The sequence below is a fragment of the Pygoscelis adeliae genome, unplaced genomic scaffold (assembly GCF_000699105.1).
Source record: "Pygoscelis adeliae isolate BGI_AS28 unplaced genomic scaffold, ASM69910v1 Scaffold354, whole genome shotgun sequence".
NCBI classification, from domain to species: domain Eukaryota; kingdom Metazoa; phylum Chordata; class Aves; order Sphenisciformes; family Spheniscidae; genus Pygoscelis; species Pygoscelis adeliae.
The window spans coordinates 738,132-760,746 of NW_008824618.1; positions in this window are offsets into that span (position 1 = coordinate 738,132).

Genomic DNA, 22,615 nt, shown 5'->3' on the forward strand with positions numbered 1-22,615 from the left:
ATTTACGCCCTTCCACCAGAAATCATTATGTTTCTTCAAGAGTTGAAACTCTAGTTGACTTGCTCTCAATATACCTAAAAAAACTTCTTTGGATTTAAGACAAAAATCAGAAAACTGCTGCACAGTCTACGTTGCTGTAGTCATTTAATGTTCCAGTAACTAGTCCTCCCTAGTCCTCCCAGTCTACACAAACCTGAATGAAGCGGTAACCAGAAAAAAAAAATAAAAAATAAACAAAAACAAAAAACAGAAAGAAATGAGAGAGAAAGAAAGACATAAAAGAGAGACCCTCAAGCTTCAAAGAGAAGCCACGTGAGCCCCAAAGTTTAGGGAAAATAGGCTCTACTAGACTGCAGGGAAATGGATTTGAAGGTGAAATGTTCTTTTCCGAAATGTGCTCCTTTGCAGTCCCTAAATGTAAGGGAATACATTTAGCTTAGGCTTCCCAAAAAATGTCAACTTCCAGAAAGTCCGCCTTAGAAATACACAGGATCATAAGGTAGTTTTGCTCTCTCACAGGAAGGTCTCTTTTTCACCTGGATTTAGGTCTGATATAGTGCCCTTTTCTCCCATTATCCCCAGCAGCCCCCTTGACAGGAGATACGGCTTCACTTTCCAGGAAGACAAGAGTTTAACATCCTTCAGTCTTGGGTAATGTACAAATCCCAGCCCACCCGCTTCCTCCCAGGGGGGACTTCAAAGCAAGAGCAGAGACTGCAGTCCTCCGGGTGACCCTCCTGGAGGGGCTCTGGCCAGGACACAGGATGGGAGCCTAGCGGGCGCTAACAAACAGGATGACCATGTGTAATCCTGTTGTGCGCTTCTCTCCTCTCATCCTCTTCAGCAGCAGCCCTAAATGCCACGCATTTAACAGCCAGCCTCTCTCCAGCAGTGGGCTGAATGGTGTTTCAAATACTCATCAGCCACATTCAGCATGCAGGAAAAGACAAAAACAGCTGGAAATGGCTTTGATGACTAGGTAGCCACATTGCAGAAGAAAAGGCTCATGGGATGGGATAGCCTTTATTTGCTATCTGAGATTGACAGATCTTTAATTCCTGTTTCCTGACTGGCAGGACCATAAGGCAGACCGTGAAGGGGGCTGCCAGGCAGGATGGAGAGCAGAGGCAATCAACAAATCCTTTTGTTGTTTTCTTCCCCCATTTTATTTTTAACCTTACAGGACATTTCCCTTAAGATGACTTTACCTCAGGCTTTTTATTATTGCTCTGCAGGAGGAAAGGGCAGTATGGCCTCATAGTCCAGGCACTGCCTTACCTGCTTGGACCATGTTTGCAGGCTGTTTGCAGTCCAGAGGGCTGCACTTTTCTTATTAAAATGGAGACATGTTAAAGCATGCCTCCAGCACCTGCCTCAGTTTCTGCATCGATAGAAGGGATATTCGACCACTTTTCTATTTCCTTTTGCCACTGTATGTAAATATTCAAAGAGCTCTGAGGTCTAGTTTGACAAACCATTACTAGAACTAAAAGAAGAAGAGATAACAGCTTTAGAAAGATCCGATTATTAAGTTGTGAATCTGAATCCTGGGGACACTATTTAAGTAAATTATAGAAATCATAGAACAGTTGATAAAATCAGAAGAAAAAAAAGTTCAGTCCCATGAAACCAGAATGGGAGTTCACAATAGTTTGAAATCAGTCAAAGAGTATGTCTACACTGCTGTTATGTTTGCACTAGAAATGCAGGTTTGGAGTCTCCTGACCATCCCCACTTAAAGGCACTTTTGTTCCTGCTGCAGGAACTGGAACTTTTTGGGATGAAATTTACTGAGAAATTGCCCTCCAGGACAGCACTCCATGAGCTCCAGCAGCTGACAGACATTCAGCCCACAAACCAGACAAGAACTGTTCTGAGGTAAAACCCTCAACTCCAGCTCTTTCATTCTCCAGAGTTTTCTCCTGGCACACCATGTTACAGGCTATTATGTCCATAATACTTCTGTAAGAATCTCATTCCATCAGTGACTCAGGGCCACACACGGACCTGCAGAGACTGTATTAGCCATCAAGCTGCAAATAAGCTCTGCAGTGCAATGGTGTTGCTTTAGGGGCTGCCCACATTTCCCCCAGCTCTGCCCAGGCAGCAGAGGCAGGAGCAGGGCACTGAGCCCAGGAGCATGTCCTACTTGATACACATTCTTTAACACCAGCACACAATAAAATCAAAACCAGGATACACCTACAGTTGTAAATACTTCCTCTCTGTATCTTTAGGTTAAAAGTCCCAGAGATGGGAGAATTAAACATACGGAGTGAGATCAGGCCATGGAGAGAAAGGCATAAAACTGTCACGTCCTGATGTTAAAACCACCCTTGTCTGAATGGCAAAGAAATCTCACCATATATATTTTGTCTGAAATCAGAACTGACTTTCAGCACCCATCATAATAACATGACAAGCTGACCAAACTCCTGTAACAGGAGTGACCTCCATCTCCCCTTTGTATGACTTCTCAGCTAGCAGAAGGGTAAACTGATGACTCACCGAAGCCACAGTATCAGGTCATGCTTAACTGCAAGTGTATGAGCTACTGATTCAGCATAAAGGGCCCCATACATAAAGAAAAAGAAAACAACGTTCAAAAGAAAAGATGTCTGACACGGTAAGATATTTGAGGAAATTAACTTGACCCCAACATAACATCCAATAGTAGCACATCTGTAAAAAATAAACAATTCCTACTGCCTACAGGTGGCATATTTAATAAGTAAATATGAACACAGCAGCAAAAAAAATGAAACCTAACCATCACTCCAGTGTGACCTTGAGTGATCCCTTGTTCCATAGCAGCACAGCAGTCTGTTCAGAGTCAGAATACTTAATTCAGTACTTTTCTTTCAAAATTTGTAAGATAAATTACAAATGATCCTTAGGCTTGTTTTACAGACTGTGGGGGCGGGGGGAAATGAATGAAAGCTGCTTGCTCAGAGTCTCTCATCATATTGGTTACAGAGCTGGAATAGAAAATAAATCTTCCATTTGTCACAATTAGCTTGGGGTCTGGAAATAATTGTGGTTATTATCAACTGTACAATGAAAAATAATTAATGTTGTTATTGAAAAGAAATAGTTAATGTCAAACATTTTCCCACAGTTTGGAAAGTGAAGGAGCTTTTAGGGTAATATTTAATGAACACCATTTTTGACACACTTCAAAATGTTTTCTATAAGCAATTGACATTTCAAATCAAGTTACTTCATTTCAAACTGATGTCATATTAGATTATTTTAATTTCTGTGGATAAAAACACTTCTTCTTTGAAAATCAATAAGTACACTTTGAATTTCCAGCATTTTATTTTTCTTCTTTTTTTAGGTTTATGTCAACAGTCAGAAAGAACAGGTATAGCTCATCATGACATTCCTCTGACTTAATGTAGCTGTATTTCATTGCTTAATTTAGACAATGTTCTAACCTGTGCCAGTTAAATGAGATTTGGGCTTGTGCAGTCACCCAGTGAATCAGAGCAGGGAATGAATCCCACCAAAAAACCACTATTATTATCCAGTCGGTTTAATTTCTGTAGCTGGTTCACCCTGCAAGTGTTGGCATTTAAGCTTTTTGTGCCAAAAGGAACTTTTCCCAGTTTTACAGTTTGCTTCCTCCAAAAAAAAGGCCTTTTTTCCCCTTCCTCCCTGTTGTCTATCCCATGCCAGTGCTCCAGCTCCTGCCCTCACGTGACCACCTAATGAGTCAGTTCAGCTTGCTAATCAGCAGACAGTCAACTTTTTCCTGATTGGTTTTCTGTCCATTTATTGGACTGAAACAGCCCACCACGGGGTAAGATAAGCATTAGAGACAATCCAATGAAAGCAGGAACCCAGGGAAGGGTGAGGGGCATGGGCAGTATCATGATCAGCTCATGACCTAATGAAACCTCACTATGAGAGGGGAGAACCAACAAACATGGACCACGTTCCAAGCGACATCAAATGACTTACTGACTTCTAACAAGGATTAAGGCTGTTTTACACACAAAAAAGCAAGTAAACGAGATAGCTTCCATCGGGTCTATTTAACTCTACAAGATTATTTATAGATTTATACATTACACACAGATTTATATATTGTCAATTTTATAAATTTATACATTTCCTTATGGTTGGCAAGAGCCTAAACACAAACAAAAGAAGAAAACTGATGGTTATAATACCAAAATCCCAACTAGTATATCCAATCTGTTCCCAGCAAAGAGGGAAATGAGAAAAATGGACATCAAAATCCATCTGAAAGCAAAGCCAGGTTTTTGCATCATGCAGTCCTAGAGCAAGCAAAGAACCAAATGAGCAGCACTTCCATTCAGGTGATATTGCTGGTGCATTATGAATCCTGTACTGCATTGCTCCATGTCCCATAGGGGCTCGGCTGTGAAAGACACCCAGGGCTGCCCTTTGAACAACCCCCTTCACCCAACTAAGACCACTCATGGGCAAACCACTCTGTGACACAAATAAGGCAGCAGGACTGGGACTGGTGGGGGCAGAAAGCACAGTGGAAAGTGGAAGAGTTTATTAAAACCTAGTGCAAAAAACCCCAAGATTAAATGAATTGTACTCCCGTTGCCCTGAGGTCTGACTCTCACCATTTTACACAGTGTTGTCTGTAGGAGAGGAGAAATGCAAATGCTGGGGTGGGAGAAAGGTGCCTTTATTCTGTCTCTTGAATCCCTCCTGCCACATGACTGTGCAGAGGGCTGCTTCACTGCCTACAGACCGCACTCTTCCCGCACCTTCCTGCTGCGACTTCAGAAAAGAGAGTTGCACCCACAGTGCCCTGAAACTGCCTGCTGCTAGAAGGGCCTGGCTAAAATTTAGATCATTAAGGAGTCCCAACACAGAGAGGAAGGATTGCTTGCACTAAGTACGCTTACAATCCAAGATGGTCTCCATGCTAGCAAACAAACCTGGCAAAGCAACAAAGCAACTTCTTCTGAATGAGAGCTAGCCTGTCGCCTTCCCCGGGGTGGTGGGTTTTGGTTTTTTTTTTCTTTTTTTTTTTCCCTTCTTTTCCTTTCTTTTTTGAAACCCCAGGAGTAAGAAGGATCTTGCTACTTTAAGGAAACAAAAACTTTTACACTTCAAATGTCAAACCGTGCAAGGCTTTAGGATCACCAGAGACTTTAAAAAGTTGGAACTGAAAGGGCAGCCACATGAGAAAAACACTACAGCTGGTTATAAATCTCTTTGAAACTATCTAGTTAAGTGGGGAATGCCACCATTTTGAATCTAACCTTTTTATGTGTGTGCTGACAAAGTATCATTATATTTCTTGTCTGAGGTGGTACTTAATGTCAAAGGCAGGAAACATGTTACTAATTATGTCTTTAGCATCCAAAAGAAGAGGAGAGGAAGGAGAAATCTTTAAAACCCTCTTGGTATTGGGTAGCATGTGTCTGCCCTCAGAGTTTGCAGCCTTTAGTTTTACGCCTTAAAGTCATCATTCATAATTATTTACAAGTATGACTGTTAAACACAGCAAGGGATGGTGCTTGCCACAGAGAACTCAATGAAGTAAAAGATTAAGAGAATACATAAAAGGAGGAGGAACAAGATTACATTACCTCCGTTTTATAGTAGGAGCACCCAGAGATTAGTTGGCTTACTTGAAGCTACAAATTCCTACCAGAGTCTGAGGGCTGGTGCATTGAACTGTGGCTGTGGTGACTGTGAACCCAGCACCATTTTTCTTTGTTGTCCTGCCACACTTCAGTCACTCCTCCAGCCTTGTCATTAAGAAAATGCTCTTAGATACGAGACAAAATACCCGCTACCAGCCTCTCCCAGCATCAGCTGTTTAAAAACATGATCCATGAAAACTGAGCAGCCTTATTCTGCAACAAAAATGAATGTCCATTTACTAAGTGAGAAATTCAGCCAGAAGACGAAAGATAAGTGAATGTGACCAATACTGCAGTAACAGAGCACACTGCAATAATACCTACATTTTGTCACATTTGTAAACAAAGATTCTTCTACCTAATTTCATTTTCTCACATGCAGGTTACCTAAATGAAGGTCATCACTTATATGGACCCCTAAATTCATAACTTAGCTCAGGTCTTAACTTTAGTGAATGGGACTTTAAACATATTTTAGGCTAGCTGGGAGGGATCTCAAATCCTCTTTCCAAAGAGATGTCAAAAAGGCTCTTCCTCTCTCCTGCCTTCTTCCGGGCAGAATAGCTCGGTATTTCTGTCATTGCCATGTTACTGAAAAGAAAATCGATGCCTATGTGCCTAGCTCAGGGGCATATTTCATTCAGGTTCATAACTCCTGCAGAGTTCACTAGGCATTAGATACTGAAATATGTTTGAAGAGTGAAAGTGAAAAAGCCAGACTTTTGGATCTTTATGTTCTACTTAATTTCCCCAGTAACATGTGACTGGTTTCAAGAAGCATTGCATGTCCACTGCCATGCCAGCTTGAAGTTACAGGTATTCAGAAAAAATTATATTGCTTTTTAAGATACTACTTATAAGACTTCACTTGTGCAGAAATTTCAATCTAAGCAGTGTGCTTAGTGCCCCCTGGCTTCCATATGGGCTGGAATAGAAAAATCCTGGCAAGGGGATCTTGCATGTACCTCCTAGGCCAAAATGTCCATCTTCAGATTCCTGCATCCTTGTGCCCTGCAGGGAAGATTCTCTCTCCAAATTATGTGTCTACATTTCAAAGGCACCTGGATCTTTTCATTGCTTATAGAGGGAATTCTGACAATTTGAAACTCATTAACTAAGCACTTAAAATTTCATTGCAAGTTAAATGTTTAAGCTAGGCAACTAGTTTGCTTCCAAAAGTGGTCAGTTAATGAAGTTTAGGACCAGATTAGATCTATATATCATCTAAACTGACCTTGTGTTTATCACAGGTCATTAAATTTCACCACCTTATCCTCTGTATGATAAATTAAGCAAGCTTATAAAGCAGATAAAAAAGAATATTAAAAAAAAAGTAAAAAAATAAAGAAAACCTGAAAGTAATCATGACAAAAGATAGAGCTGATGAAGCTCCTGGCCAAAGGGTTGAAAATGTCAACTGTATTTTGAAACATTTCAACCATCTCTGCCATTTGCTGTAGCACATGCCCTTCTTGGACAAGACATCTGGGATGTCTTCTGTCTCTCAAATCATCCTTCTGAATATATTCCTGTGCTCTTGATCCTGACACATGCACCATTACACAGAGAACTCGCCATGACACATGCACAACAGGAGAACTTTCCTCCTATCATCTACCAGGGAACTACTAGTCCTTTTTTAAAAGTTCTTCCACCCATGGAGTGGTCTCCCTCCAAAAAAAAAGCATATTGACGTGTTCTAAACACACAGTGGTTGCCATTAAATAAAAGAGAAATATGACTAAGATTTCCTACTTGAGGACTGGGAGAGTCTGTGGAGCCATGGGTGTATCTTTGTACTACTTGGGTGGTTGTTTAAGTTGGTAGACTTACCTCGAACCTACAGAACTTGCATGTTTATGAGATAATGTCCAAACAGCAATTGGCATGTTAGTGCCCGTGCAGTCAAGAGGGCTTGAGGAGGAATGTCTCAGATCTTTACCTCCAATACAGCTTTATGTCTCCAAATCAAAAACTGTTCCTAGAAATTAGGAGAGTGCTTCTGAAAACATCCCCCAAATTCAAAAGTTGGCAAGACTCACACCTTACTTATAGGATACTAAATAGTTTTGGGGAATACTTTTAAGCATTTATATTTTTATAGGAAAAAGTTCCCAAAACCTTTTTTTGTGGTTAACAAAATTGTTCATCTTCAGGAACAGTAGCCCAGCATCTTCCCAGGGCTTGATACAATTCACACTGTTTCCAAATATAAAAAGAGAAAGCAGAAGTTCCTGACATACAACTACACAGGTCTTGAAGATCCTCTCCAAAAGTGTTTGAGAACAGTCTGTGGAGAAACAAAGAGAAAAAATTCTTTTTTATGTATTTGCACATGCCATTATTAAGAAGAAGGTGCTTGTGTACAACACTATGCTCAAAGTGATTTTTTTTTAATAATGAAACAATAATTTTATAAAAACTGCAGTTGTTACATTTTTGCAAGACTACTTAGTGACATTGACATTTCTTTAACCTCCATAACAAACCACACTTATTCAATACCACTCTGCATGTCACACTGCCCCAGTGTTATGTGATCATGTAATGAAAGACCCTATAATAAAATATAATATGCACAATGGGAACAGAATTAAGGTTGCCAAGGGAGTCTTAATTCCAAATTTCCTGACTCTCGGGGGTTTAAATCTCAAACTTAACATTGTATTAACATATTTTTAATTGAATAAGAGAGGAAAGAAAATCACATATTAAAAACCTTTATTACTCAAAGATTAGGATTTCCCAACAAACATGTTTTATCTCTCCATTTTTCACTCCAAAATTTCCCTGTAATTTAAAACTAGCTGCTCTGGTCTCTTTGCAATGAGTTGCCTTAAAATTAAGACCTGTGATGTGACACAAGTCATCTTTATTTTCTATCTATTTGATCTTGCAATCTCTGATCTTGCAGGACTAGATCCTATTCCCTAGAAAGCACTCCCCAGCTCCTGTTAGCTGGAAAGAGTAGGACTTGTCCTGTTATAATTTAGACACTAATATTAAATGCTTTTAAGTAAATAACAGGAGCGGGGGGAGTAAGTTCTTCTGGCAACAAAATATAATTGGAGTTGGTGTAACTGTCTAGAAAGGATTTAATTTGTTCAGTTCGTTTCACTTCTATGACTATAAGATTCATGAACAGAAAGAAAACAATTGCTTCTTTTTTCCTATTCTTTTTCTTTTATAACAATGAATTTTTACCAGAAGACTTCAGGTTTTATAAGACTTTAAACCTTATATAACATTTTAAACCACAACAGAGAATTTGGTCATATTTTTATTATTTTTTTCACATCATTCTCTTTTACTCACCCTATGGAAAAATCAAACATTTGATGTTGACTATTGTATAAAAATCTTTTGACATGTCTCTGAAGCTATGGCAAGTTTGTTGTCTTTGGAGAAAAGTCTGCTTAATTGCCTGGTGTAAAAACTTTTTACAAATAGAAATTCTCAGTATATGCCTCATTTAAAATTAATTTAAGTAAACGGAAGATTTTCTGTTAATCTTATTTTTATCTTCTTTTTTTCTTCTGATGATTTCTTTTTTCTTTTTTTTTTTTCCTACTGATCTTTAGCTGTTCTAAGAATTGGACTATTTATTGTAGCTATTGAATAATGTTCTATGAAAGGCACTCCTTTAAAAGGACAAAAACTCCCCTACCACCAAAGAAAACCCAGAGCAAAATAACAGAAATTCCCAGTTTTGTGGTTTACTTCCAGTGGTTTTGTCTGTCTTCATAAAAAGACCACTGGAGGTGAAGTTCTTGAGAGGCAGCTCTCTGAACAAGGATTTTGGCATGAGCTCATCAAAAGGCCCACTTGATAAGAGCAGCATTATGCATCTAGTCTCCGAAAGGAAACCAGGGTTATTTTGGTGCTAGAAATCAGTGTGTCGTCTAACACAGCCAAGTGTCCTCTGAAGACCCCACTGGGAAATCTATAGAGTTTTATGAGGTGAGCTGCAGCTTTTGTGTAAACACCGTAACATTTTATGATGGGAAACATAGTCTTTTGCTTTTTATGTAAAAATGGCATTGATTAGGGTTTTTTATGTCTTGTGTGGCTGAATTGTTGGGGGCTGTTCGAAGTGTATAAGCTGTGGTTTGAAAGCCTTGCTGTCCCACAGTAGATAATGCTTTATTTAAATATTTTTTTGTCCGTTACACTAAACAGACATTTGGAGACTTTTAAACCACTGAGGTAATGAAATAGATTTTGTTTTCTGTGAATAAATTCTTAGATAATTTACAATATAAAAATGGTTCATTTCACATTTATTTTTATTACGTTCCAAACATGTACCAGGTAAAAGACCAGGTGGTGTAGTTTCCAGACGACATTATGGCCAACGCTTGATTTTTAATCCGGGATGTTTTCCTCCCTCAAGGTTCAGGATCAGTTTCTCTTTTCTGATGTTTATTTTTTTGTGGGAGAATGTCATTCATACTGCCCATCAAATCACAACATGTGCATTAGAGGTGACTCCAGTCTTCCCTTTGAGCAGGTGTGGTGTTTGGATGAGGAATTAGACTGTGTTTTAAATGCTTTGCAGAAAATATGTATGTGTGTGTGTGTTGGCCTGAGATCTAATGGAAGTTGAATTATTCCTCACCAGTCTCCCTGGGTGCAACAAGAGTCCTTGCTGACTGCTTTTGGGAATCTCGGTTCCCCTCATCTCCTTTAGGTCCGCTCATAGGAAGGGGGACACGACATGGTCCCAACCCAAACTCTTCCACTCTTTGGCTTCTCCCCCAGGACTGGGGTGGGAGGACAGAAGATGTCCAGCTTTTGCAGGGGAAAAGCTGCTTGTCGAGTACCTGCAGTTATGACTAGTCTTTGCATGGTTTTTCCAAGGTTTTCTGAGACATACGGAGACTTCTAAGCTAAAGGCCCATGGCTATTCCTTTCCATATAGTCAGTAAAAGTTACATGTGATTCTCAGTGTTGATGAGGCAAAATGCTATATTTAAAACGAGATATATTTTAAATGGAGGAAAAAACAACAATGAAAATATCAGATTCTGTGGAATATTTCACAACCCCTCCAGGAAATCTTTGTGACCTAGGTCGTGGTTACAGCTATACTTCAGCTGGGAAAAAATATTTCCAAAAAAACAACACCGGTGTTCATACAGTGTGAAATAAAACTCACTAAACATCCTTGCCCATCCAGTCCAAACTAAAGCTACTCCTGGCAGACAGCAGCAGCTCAGAGAAGTAAAATTTTATGGACTGTAAATAAAATCAGTGAAACATTCCTAATGTAAAGGTTATATATTTCTCCCCACTAGCCCCTTATTAAAGGTGGGATGGTCAAGGTCTGTGTGCAACCATTTCACTCCGCATCAAAGTGGCTTTTTAATTATACTCCAGCGCACTGAGTAAAAACATATCTGCAGATCTCCTGATGACTTTTTTTTTCTTAAGAACAGTTTCAGGATCTCTTTTTTCCCAAGTTTTATTTGATTATTTAGTTAAAAAATTAGAAACTGAGCCTTTTATTTATCCACGGCCCAGAATTTGCAGCTGCAGGACAAGCAAGCTTCCTCACGCCGCCCTTGGGGTGACCTCAGCTCTGACCTGCAGGGACCACCCTTACTGGAGGTGAGAGGTAAGCCAGGTCCCGCTCCTGCTCCGCCTGGGTCTGCCCTGGGCAGAAACTGGTGTTTTACAAGACAATTGCACGTCCATGAGAGACAAAGCCAAGGCCGCCACGTAAATTCTGACTCTGGTTGCAAAGGTGGAAAACCAGCACTTTATCACTGAGCCACCCAAGTCCTTGATGCAATTCCTGGTTATTTAAGAACAAACATAAAGATCTATGGGCCAAATTCTTCCCCAGGTCTCAGCCCAGCAGGCTCACTGCCTCGGCTTGCCTCATCTCAAAGGAGTTGCAAAGAGTGTGAGACAGCAGAGAATCTGATCAAATTTATTTCTTTTAATTTACCCCACAGAGTTCTCATTTGCCCAGGAGATCAATTTCTTTTTTACTTTAAAATATCCACTTACCTGTCAAATGTTCCCCCCAGTTATAGCACAAAACTGAAATAACATTTTAAAAACCTCAGGGTAAGATCCTATGCTGTTGAAAAATTTAGACCTTTTAGAAGCTGGTTAATTTTTAGGATCTTAGAAAAACCATATACAGTTGCTTTAAATAGCAGTGAAAGGCTGATTCAAGCCATTAAATTTTATGTTGTGTGTAACGTTGTAATTGATGTCAAGCCTTTCCCATATTCTTCACACTGACATTGGGCAGTCTCCTAAATGCTAAGAGTGCAGTTACAAGAGTCCAGATCAAGTAAAGTACCAAGAAATGGGTGGCAGAAATGGGAATTTATTGCTAAGAACAGAAAGGTTCAAATGTAAGATAATTAAGCGTGAGCCAAATTTTGCCAGTTTCTTTCCCATCCATTTCTTTTGGGGGATAATTGGGTGCATTAAGTATTTTGCTGCAAACCGTTTCTTCTGTGTATGCATATAAAACTTTATTGCCCTTGTAAAAAGCATGCTGTGAATTCTGATGCTTCTGTGTGTTTGGGAGTGCATAATTATTCTCTTTGCAGGAAAACACTTTTACCTACATCCTAAACTGAACAAACCGGCTTCCAAAGCAGCAGCTGCTCGAAAGCAGTGTGCTCAGCTTCGAGCATCACTGAGGAAAAAAGGCAAATTCAGCTCCGAGTTGAATAAGAAGTCTTCTCTCCTTACAGGAGATTTTAGTACAGTGCTTTGCCTCACCTTTGCTATTTTCCTAATAATCCTTAAGCAGTTTAAGAAAACCTGTAATGATTTAAGGCCTTAATCCTGGCAACACTAAAATGAGCTGAGTAACCTCATTCATGCAAGAGCAACACCTGAGGTCAGCAAGAGCAGTCCGTTTATAAAGATATAGTCAAATGAGGAGAAAAAGCAAGGGAACTAAAAGAGGTTTCCCTTTGCTACACTGTGTTTCTGTAGGGTTTGCTCACACTAATAAATTAAACAGAAACCATCCCTTGGCACTGGTCACACATTAAATCAAGCTGGGGACCTTCTCCAGCAGGCAGTTTGCATGAAGCCACCCTGTTTTGAAGGATGGGGAGGTTTGCTAGCACAGAGATGTGCAGATGCCAGAGGTGGTCCCGGAATGGTGTAGGTTGCTACTTCAGATATACTCAAGCCTGCTGTCCTGGTCGTTGCATCCAAGAGATGCAGCGATCCAGCCCCCAGCCTCTCCACGGTTCAGACAGTCCTACCATCCAAAGGTGGCTCAGGTAGAGCTGCCTGAATAGCTTCAACTGCTTTCCTGAGCAGCAGCACAGCCTCAGCGGCCAACAGCTGATTTGGGGCTGGTGCCTAAATATTTGCCCGGGAGTCCATGAGCATTTGGAGATAGGTTTTTTTAAGCTGGATTGCTTAAACTTACACAAACTGAAACCAAGCATCCAACTGCTTTCACAGACATACCCATAAGGAACATCTAACTGAGCAGGTTTAGGACTTTTTCTGTCTGTCTTTTTTGTGCTCCTGCCTGGTGCAACTGCTTTATAGCACAAAAGTAAAGTGTGACTATGAACTTTCTCAAGGCAAAGTGAACTCCCACAGGGATTAAAGGCTGTCACCACTGTCACCTCTCCTCCCCTGAGCAGAGGCTGTAGTTCTTCACTCTGTCCTCTCTTACATTTCATGTACATTTAAAAGAAAAAGACCAAAACCAGAACACTCAATTCAACAGATTTAATTTTATCATTTTGGAAGAGGATGCAAACCACATGCAACAGATGTTAGTCATGTCATTTAATACATGCCTAGAAGATGTGCGGTTACTATAGTGATAAGAAGCATTGATATAACAAAATTTTTAAAAATGCAATAGAGCTTTGAATTGGCCCCTACAAATGACTCCAGTTGTTTTACGACATCTTAACTCAGCTGGTGAGGTTAAGCAGTAGTCACTGCTATGTGAGATATATATATATATAACAGTGAAAAAAGTAAATAGACTTGAACAAAAGATAGGAATAGTCTTTGTGCAACTAGAGTGTTGGTGTGAGGTGCTAAAAAGTGAGTGGATGGTGGGGACTCAGACCTTGAACTGGGGATGTTCCCCAGTTATTTTCATGGTCTTCCCTCCCTCCTGGGAGCAGGTCAGGTTGCTTTCCTAGATTTAGTCCCTCTACGGACAGCAAGCTGAGAAAAGAAATGCAGCTGGAACCATCCCTGGCATGATGAGGGAGTGGGAAGGAGAAAGAGGACAACCTTTCAGTGACTATGGTGCATATTTGACCTAAAGTCTATCTGCCAAGGGGATGATTCCTTTTCTTTAATGGCCCATACCTCTAGAAATAGTTATGAACATTTCCTGAAAGGGAAAAAAAAAAGCAGTTTGGGTACAAAGCCACAAGGCTGCTTTGACAGAGTTATTCCTGTGCAGAGATCCTGTCTTTCATTGTGAGCCAAGAGCCTCTCCTGAAGATGAGATTCATCTTACCCATCATCAGCCACCTAAAACATAGGCCTATCCTCCCACCTGGCAGCCTCAATTCCCTTTACAGCCAGTGGCACATCCAGAGGGCTAGTGGCATGGCTTGTCCTATCCTAGGATATGTCAGACAGGTTGTATCATGCTCTGGATATAGATGTCAGCTCCTGTCCTGGAAGATACAACTTGATCATTGCTGAGATACCAGACTACAGTATAGCATCATGCATTTTTTTTTCAGCACACAATGTACAGATTCCATGCTACAAACCCTTGCATACAAGAAAAATCCTCCTGTTGAGGCCAAGGGAGCTATTTTGAGATACATTGATAACTCACATGAGTAGAGATTTGCAGAATGGGGCCCAGGATCTGTACAAGGAGGTCACACTCTGTCTTCTGCCTTAGGCACACAAATCTGTCAGTTTTAAATCAGTCCGTACCGTGACTTTTAACCTTGGCACTAAAATTTGAGTTCCAGGCACTTCTGCCCACTGCTTGGAGGCACCAAAGAGAGGCTAATTATTTCTCACCGTTACTTGCCAAATCTCATCTCACTGCAAGAACTGCAGCTTGTTTCCTGGAATAGATTCCTCTCTTTTTCTTTTTATGCCAAAATAATTCATTTCTGATTCCATAATGCCTTAGGAGATTTAATAAATATCTATAGGCAGAAAAGGGCAGCTGCTTCTTGCATAGCACTAAAATCTTAAAATGTCAAAACCAGCAGGATGGTCACCTCTTCAGATCTTTAATTTCACCCTAAGCAGATCTGATTTGTTGGAGGAAGTAACAGTTTACACATTGCAAAAATAAATGGTGCAGCAGGCGTTCATACACAGTAGGAGGTGTGAAAAATGGGGGGGAAGGGGGAAGGGAGACTGATGGAAACAATCAACTAATGCAGAATGAAAGCCTTTTTCTCTCTCCAAGTGGAACTAATAGGAACATCAAATATGTTAAACTAAAACAGAAACATGAATGATGAAATTTTTTTCCACTTTTTTTTTAAGAAACTTTTTTTCCAAGAGCGGTCACACATACTTGTGGAGGGAAAAAACAAAGGCTTGCCTCTAAGCACAAACAAACTGTTTCAAGTGCCTGATTTTGAAAAATTATTTTTGTTCATCTACATATCACATGTGTCATCTTAGAACGAATAGGCTCAGTAGTGGCTGCGGATGGTTCATACTCAGGGGATATTCCCATAGGTGCTGGAAGCCAAGCAGTATCACAGAAAAAATCAGCCAAGTAGGACTCAGTGGATCAGTAATTGTGAACATCCTCCAGGCCTTCAGGAGACAGAGTTAGCAATTTCCAGTGGCTTCAGTGGGCACGTTTTATGTTTCACTCTGTTGTAGGTGATGCTGGAAGAAAACAAGAGCAACATCTGGTCCTGCCAAGCATCTGGCCAAGGAAATGGGCATAAAAATGCCAGTTTAACTTTCATCTAGTACTGCCCATAAATACTGCTGTCAGACCAAAACCAAGTAGTGGCTCCATCTAGTCATCCGCCATTAAACTCAGTATTTCAAAGGTGTTTTTTCTTTATCAGAAAAGCCATTAGATGTCAGAAATCATTTCATCAATAGCACTGTTTGGAAGCAATGAGCTTCCCGATGGGTCAAGGGCAAATTCTTGAAGGAAGCATCTTTGTCTCAGAGGTCAAAACAGTAATATAAAGAAAACAAACAGTGAGTGACATATTAGCCCGGTTTCATTTAAAAACACCCGAATTAATGTTAATGTCAGAGGGTTAAATTATAGATATTTACTCATGATGTTATCAAAATGTTCTATAGGCTAAAAGAAAAACAGAACCAATTTCTCCTGAAAACGTCACACAGAACAAAACTGTCCCTGCTGGTGAATGCAATTGAATGGCTTATTCTAGCAACCATCATGCTCACTATCAAATGTTCATCCTTCTAGAGGAGATTAGGTGACAAAACAGCTTTACTGGGCTCAGTCCTACAACACTCTCCAGGGCTCTTCCTGGCATTAGCCCAGACCCTGTTTGGGGGGCTCTCCAGTTCTACCCACGTCTCGGAGCTCTCACACTTTGGACATCCACATTTTAGTTCTCACAACTGAAGACCACAAGAGGAAAGGGAGGCTGGTGACATAACCAGTGTCACCTCTGCTAAGCACTGCCATCACCGTTGTCTAAAAGCACCCCCAAGAGCTTGACAGTGCTTCCATATGCAGCACTAGACATTGCAGCTCCTCAGCACCTGGTGCTGTGCTTACTCTGGAGCTCCTATCACTGTTACAGAAATGATGATTGCATCCATACTGGTATGTGGTACTGGTCCCAGGCACTGGAACCTGGTTGTCTGTATAATTACTTTGTTTAAAAGATCCTTTATATATTTTTGGTCTGTGCCATCCAGCACTCTTGCAAACAATTCCCAAGCATCACTGAATTTTTAGCACAGTACAGGAACCATTCCCAATAAGGAATTTGGATGCAACACCCCTACTTTGGAAGATGAGAGTTTAACTGTATGGACATGGCCAAACTGGATCACTTAACCTCAGAGCCATATAATAATAGACCCTAGCACTACTTACTGATGCAGATGTAGCCAATGGACCACTCCTTGTATGAATCTTGACTACCTGGACCAGTTCAGATGTGGTGAAGAACTGTCCCAAAGCCAGCAAGAATTGCTATTCTGGCTAACCATTATTCATTTTCTTTGTGCTAGAGAAACACCTAAGATAGTATTGCATCAGTTTGCTTTAGCAATACCTGTTATAAATAAGATAAAAAGGCTGATGATGGACCTGACATGGCTAAATCTGGAACCAGAAATGGAAGGCAATGCAGTACAGAGATTTTATCCGACCAGATCCAAAGTGGGTCAAAGAAGCAGAGTGGTGATTCTGCCCATAGATTAAACCTCAATAAACAGAATGAAAACACTTTAGCCATTCAAGACTACTTCTTCACATATTAACTGATGTAGCTAAGTCTGTAATGATATCAGTTTGGAAAACTAACAAAGTGCACTCCAAGTATCGTGCATGTGAGCTGAACCATTGCAAGACAAATGCAAATTTAGACTTGGAGTAAAGCAACTTTCTTGAATCAGAGCCCATGTGTATATTTTGAAAACAAAGTACGAAGAAGCCAGAAAATTCCCTAAAACAAAGACTGCATTTAGCCAGCTAGCCATTGGTACCATAGATGATCACCTCTGTGTGTTTCCTATTGCTAAACATGCAAAAAGTAAGTAGCTCATGGAAATGGAACTAAACTCATAAATTAGTGGAGCTGCAGTTAAAATGATAAATAATTCCAAGATGAGCTGATGCTTTTGGGGAAAATAGTTCCTTAATTTTGAAAAAAAAGTCTCTTTGGAGACATTTTAATACTGCATTTTTTCTACTGCAAAGCAAAGCTAAATAGAACTCTGGTTGAAATACCAGTTTATATTTGGTACAGCTTATTCTTGGTACCTACCCATTATCCTCATCTAATTACTTAAGTTTTTCTTGTGAACTCCTTCAGTGTAAACAAACTGTGTTAGTGTCCTTTAGCTATGGGCTTCAAAAGACCTACAATTACAAATTTTATTGCTCAGCATTACAAGATGATGGTATCTCAAGAGAAGGTGACAGTGAGTTAACAGATAGGTCCCCAAGGGCAACTGGCCCAGACCTACAGACTCCCTTCTCCAAACAGAGAAACAGGCACAATTAGCAACTTTCAAAATGATAAATCTCTTTCCTTCATTCACCAAACCTAACGTGGTTGAGTGGACTGTCTTTCATTCACATTTTGGTACTAATTGACTCATAACATTTGGCTTTGTCTCATAAGAATCCCTAGCTCTTTAGATGCCATCTCACAGGAGGGAAAGTCACACAAATAATGTCAGAAAAACCAGTTACAAAAGGAATTACTTTGCAACTGTCTTTTGGCAAGCTGTTACGAGGCACGGTGTATTGATTTCAGGTACACATTTATTTTAGGTTTTTCTAATGTGGCCATCAGCTCAGAATAGCACTACCAGCAGTGGCAACAATTGCCAGAAGTCTTAGAGGTTCATATAGCTGTACTTCTAACTTTCCCACCGCTACAATATCTGATCAATTAAAAAAAGACATTATTAGAAAACACAGCACAGTAATATGAATTACTAGTTGCTTGGTTTTTTTAATAAAAGTGGGATTTTTATTTTTCAAAAATATATGTAAACTGAGATGTGGACATTTGGATCTAGATCTCTTTAGGGTCTAGGTGGGAGTCAGCTTTTATATAGGGCTAGCATTTGTGTTTCCTAAATTAATAAACCAGCTGCAAATGTATTCAGGAGACTGGAGTTTTTCATTCAGGTCCATTGGTACTTTGAAATTCTCTTGGGTACAACCTAAGACTTTGTCAGGAAGCTTAACAACACTTTTTTGAAGTGATTGTATTTGTATGTCCTCTATTTTTCCTCTTCACCTCATGATATGAGGCAGAACTATTATATTGGGCAGTAAAAGAGGTGTGATATAGAAGATACTCCAGCAGAGCCACAACAAATACCATGGCAATATTTAGACAATTCCTGGGATATCATTCCATTGCATGGACAAGAGTCATTAGCTGTGGAAGACACTCTTAAATATCCTATGATCCATTCATGGTAGAAGTGTTTGTTACATTTCCTTCCTCTATAGGAGGCTGTAAGTTATGATCACTTTGACAATTTTCAGTACATATAATTTAAAAAACAACTGACAGTAAAGAGTGAGACTAAGAATTCAGATATAGTCAAAATTAGCTCAAGCTTTTCTCCGCAAAATCTATCTCTGGTGGTTTACTATGGCTTCTGAGGAGGTAAAAATTACCTTTCAGTCTCTGCTTTCCATATTCTTTAGAAATGCTCAAAAAAATACATATTGGTATTTCCCTACTTGTAATATTCTCTGTTCCCTAAATAGAAAGATGATTTGTCTCCCAGTCCATGCAAGAAATCTCATTTCTTAAAGAAACCTTAGTTCTTGATTTCTAAAACTGAATAAGAATCAAAACACAGGATCTGGATCCATGGAACTACTCTTTTATGAACAGGGTCAGTAATTTACAGTCCAAAATTTTCTTCCAGTGGGCTGGTTTCCTACAGCCTAGAGATGATAAGTAACTGAAAGTGGACAAGTAATTTTGTACCTCATTTCTGCAGATTTTGATAGTTTCAAATAAAAAACTACAGATTTCTACAGCTCCTTTCTCCTGATTTGCTTAGGTCACAGAAGTTCAGGTCCCGTCCAGCCATAACAGAATTTTCACCAAACTGTCTAAAGTTTGCCCATCGCTATTTCAGGCAGAAAGCAAATAGTATGTGTGATGCTTTTGGCACCTGCAGACGTAGCAACATAACTAATAGAAAGACATCTGTTTCTGTTATGATGGAAGGATGTTTACATTATGGCAGATTTGCAAGTTCTACAGAGCAGAGGCCCTGTATTGGTAAAGGAAGTCATAATTTAGTTTGTTTAGCACTGAACACTTACTAGGGGCCACCTTGATCAGTAATCTGGAAGCCAGAAAAAGTTGTGGATCTTGGCTTCCCAACAGGCTAAGCTATTGAGCAGAACTTTTGGCCAGAGAGCAGAATCCATCTTCTTCATTTTTGACAGCAGTGACTTTGGTAAATTGCAGGGGAAGAAGAGGTCTCTTCCTTCAGTAGCTCTGCACTTGATTTTATCAGGTGGTTTAAATCCAGATCTGTGTGGCAAACTCAGTTGCCACAATTTAGAGGTTCCAAGGTCAACAGGCTGATGGACATGGAAAGTATCTTACACTTCCACCCTGAGAGGAACTGTTCAAAGCCGAGGGTTGAGTAATAACAGTAGGGAGAGGGGAAGCTCAGGCTGCTGGGCACAGGAGGGGCAGGGAGAAAAACAAAGGCAATAAGTGGCGACATCACATGAACAAGCAATCTGAGTGCAGCAGCGATCAAATGGAAAGTAAAGCTAGGAGAAACAGTTAAAATTAAGACAAAAAACCCCAGATGTTCATCAGGACTCGCTACACAGTGTTTGTCCTAAAGCAGAAATGTTCAGCCACAACAGAGTGAGACTTCCCTCTGAGCTGAAAAAAATGTACATGAATATGAATCGTGTATGTATATGTATATGAATCACAGCAGATCAGTCTGGAAGAAACCTCTAGAGGTGCTCTAGTCCTCCTCCCAACCCAGTGCTGACACAGTTCAACCTCTGTCATTCTAAATAGTCGCATTTTAATTGTTCTTAAAGAACAACTCTTCAGCATCCCCAGGGTCTAATCTCTCTGTAGGTAACACATTTAATTTAAAACTTATTCACTTTAATTTAAGCCCATTATTCCTTGTACTATCCCCAATGACATGGAAAAGAGTTTATTCTGTTATTCTTGTAAAAATCTTCTAAGTATCTGTAATCTATTTTCATGTGTCTTCTGAGGTGTCTCTTCTCTGTGTTAAAACAAACACAGGTTTTCAGTCATACATGCTTCCAAACCTCTACTTACCCTATTGTTATCCTCAGGACTTTCTCTAACAGACCCTTATCTTTCTTCAGTGTGGCCTGAAGTGGCCACAGTACTTCAGGGGAGAGTCCACAGATGCTCAGTGGAAGGCAAAAATTTCTTCATATATCTTATATTCACATTCCTGTATTGCTATGCTTGATATTTGCTGGGTTGGTTTTTTGTTTGTTTCCTTCCAACAGCCTGTCACTGCTGGACAGTTTGAAATACATAGAACTTTTCTTAAAAATAAAATCTCACAAGCCAATTTTAAATGTAGTGCTCCCCATTTGTTACAAGCTTTTTATTTTAAGCCCTTGGAAGGACTGCAATTGTGAAAGGTGTCAGTTCCCTGTATCTGCTTGTGGTAGAGTAGGGCAAAGAGCTTTGAAACATTCCCCATATTTGCAAACTGCCTGACAGACAGCTTGGTCCTCGGTTTAGGTAAATGTAGCCTCAGTGAGAGCCAGTATTGCTCTGACTTCTGCTCTGAGTGCAAGGACTTGGCTCACTGCGTCACTTCATGTTTTAAAATACTAAAAATACAACATGTCCTAGGAGTATATCTCCTATTTCCACTGAGAAACTCTCCATCTAGGGTTTTTATAAAATTCAGTGTCCATCATTGCTGTCAGAAAAATTTCTGAAATCCCACGGACAGTCTCTTTACCTCACCTAAACTGTGAAAAGAAGCTGAGATGTAATGATTAGGGCCTGGAAACTGTATCTTCTTCCAGAGCTTTTACAGCATAGTTATATTATAGATACTGTAAAAAAAGGAAGACTTGATAGTTAAGTGACAGAAAAGCTAGTGAGCAGCACCTTGACTTAAATATTAATGCAGATTTCCTATGAGGAGCTTAAATGCCTTTACACACGTTCACAGACTATACATACCTGAAGAAAAGAGCAGAACTTCAATATTATGATAGAAACATAGAACACTTTGGGTTAGAAGGGACCTCTAAAGGTCATCTAGTCCAACCCCCCTGCCGTGGGCAGGGACATCTTCAACTGGATCAGGTTGCTCAGAGCCCTGTCCAACCTGACCTTGAATGTTTCCAGGGATGGGGCATCCACCACCTCTCGGGGCAACCTGTGCCAGTGCTTCACCACCCTCAGCATAAAAAATTTCTTCCTTATATCTAGTCTATATCTACCCCCCTTTAGTTAATGGCTTTACATTAACCTTTGTAACAGGAAAGTTAGAACTGGACAAGGGAATCAGGGATATTTCCAGGGTCTGCTGAAAACAATGATGATGACACTGGTGAAATTATTGTTGGCAGAGTATTTCAAACTAAACGCTGGTGCTGAAGACAATCAAGAAAAATACTAATACCAACCTCTTAAGTAGCACTTTTCATCAATAGTGCTCAGACACCTATGCATCTTACAGATAAAGAAACTGAGGCACCCTGAGAAAAATAATTTTCCCAAGGTCTTATGACTGATGACAGAGGCAGGAGTAGAAAAGAGTTCTCCTGAGTCTGAGTCTGGTGCTCTAGACATTAACTTTATTTTATTTACTAAGTTAAGCATACAAAATACTTATACTGTTAAAACTCAGTTCTTTTTTCAGAATAAACTCCACGTGAGATCACAATATGTGCACTTCATGCACTGGCACCCATCTGTAAAACAGGATTTAAGATGGTAAGAGGTCTGTAAAATGGGAATTATTCAATTGCTTCAACAGTTGAAGAACAAAACCTACCAACAATATTCCACCTCATTGACCCCTCCGCATCCACGTGCCTTCTGTGGTGTTCAAGTGTGGGACACAAGGATGTGAGAAGAACAACTTGTGTTAACATCTGATTATACTGGATCTCAGTCTGAGGGAGAAAAGTTTTAGAGCATAGAATGGGTCAGTAGAGTTAAGGTCAGCTCTGGAAGGAAAACCAAAGGTGTCAGTCTGTTAAGGAAGATGGATTCTATATAGCGAATGTCTTTCTGTCTGATACATCTTGTCTGTAATACATCATGACCTGACAT